This window comes from Palaemon carinicauda, chromosome 37 (assembly GCF_036898095.1).
Source record: "Palaemon carinicauda isolate YSFRI2023 chromosome 37, ASM3689809v2, whole genome shotgun sequence".
NCBI classification, from domain to species: Eukaryota; Metazoa; Arthropoda; class Malacostraca; order Decapoda; family Palaemonidae; genus Palaemon; species Palaemon carinicauda.
In genome coordinates, this window is record NC_090761.1 from 57,257,861 (window position 1) to 57,259,492 (window position 1,632).

The window sequence follows — 1,632 nt, forward strand, 5'->3', positions numbered from 1 at the left end:
AATTAAGTTTCATGTTCCTTATGCTTAAGATTTATATTCATATGTTTACGTCAAAGCATACTCAGCCACGGCTCATAAGACGAGGTGGCCGAGTGGTTAAGGCGTTGGACTGCTAATCCAATAGGGTCTCCCTGCGTGGGTTCGAATCCCATCCTCGTCGAGAAAAATGTTTCTTATTGTTAATGACTGATGCTTGCTAAACAAAATTTATATTAAAAAGTAATGTCACTTTGTTTACATCTGAGGTTCCGGCGAATCGAGTCGCCACCACAGAGCCACCTAGCGGATTAGTTCCGCCGGTGCATCATACATGTCCAAAAACTTCACTGTATTTTCACAATTAATACTGTTATTGTCGCCATATCATTATTAATATTTCTATAATAAAAAAAACCTAATAAATTTATTACTACTTGCACAATTTTGTTCTGCATGAAAGTAGCAAACAAAAACCGAAATCAGAAGAATAATTTCAACAAACATTTTCCTTGAAACCGAATTCCTTCAGCTCGCTTCGGAGAGAAAATGTTACCCGAAGATTGGTTGAACGTATGTTACCTGGTGTTACACGGAAATATAAAATACCAATCGACTGTGTTCTGTAATATTCAGAATTGATGTTGAATGCATAGCGCAACAGTGTATAAAAAGGGGTGAAAGATGAATTGATAAGGTGAGAAATGTCGTGTATATATAAGCAAGCACGAAAGGACGGTTGGAGGAATTAGATTAACTGGAATTTGTTCCATGAAAACGGAGTTTTAGCTTAAAAGAAAAAGGTCTGAAGTGACTTAGATAGATGAAATTAAAAGTTGTATCGAAAAGAGAGGGCCTTGATGTGTGTATATGTGCATTTCTTTACCATTTTTTTTTAATCTTCCACTAAAAACGTTCACTGATACTTATCCCACCCAGCACTCCCCTTCCATTTATAGCAACCATCTTTTCCTTACACGCAAACCTTGCAATACCTTCAGCAGTCCAAGTACTTTGAATATGTTACGGAAGTAGCACCTTTTTACGACCCATCGCCCATCTCCCACGAAGAAAATTAAGCCATAAACATCCAAACAAAAGTTAATGCTCACTCAAAACAACAATGAGGAGACTATTTCAGACACGATTTAATCCAACCTCCCTCCCCCTAGCCTTCAACGGCTCCAACTCCCCCCACCCCCCCACAAGCTAATCCCCTCCCCCTCCTCCCCCAACAGCGGGAGATCGACCCAACAACGAGAGTAAAAGGGAAGGCGTAAGAAGTTCGGGTTTTTGTTACTGTTCTTAGATATTTTATTTTTCCTTGTTTCTTTTCCTCACTGGGCTATTTTCCCTGTTGGAGCCCCTGGGTTTATAGCATTCTGCTTCTCTAACTAGGGTTGTAGCTTAGCTAATAATAATAATAATAATTGCGTCTCTTTCGTGTGTGTAAAACAAAATTGATGTTACAGCGGTTTTCTGATTAATTTTTTTTTTCTTTTAAGATTTATTTTCCTGGGGTCTCGTTCAGAATTATTTCCGTGGTGTACTGTAAGCGCTTGGCATTATGATCGTAGTCACTGTAACGCTAGCTTTGGTAAACAATTACTATGAGAACAAGTCAGTAGTTAAGTAGATATTATTTGAGGCTTTTAT

At 38.4% G+C, this 1,632-nt stretch overlaps 1 non-coding gene across 1 annotated transcript; it reads left to right on the top strand.

Annotated features, from left to right (window-relative positions):
- Positions 1-78: 78 nt before the first annotated feature.
- On the top strand, positions 79-160 carry TRNAS-GCU (transfer RNA serine (anticodon GCU)). The gene has a single exon. It is a non-coding gene; the product is annotated as a tRNA-Ser (tRNA).
- Positions 161-1,632: the final 1,472 nt, after the last annotated feature.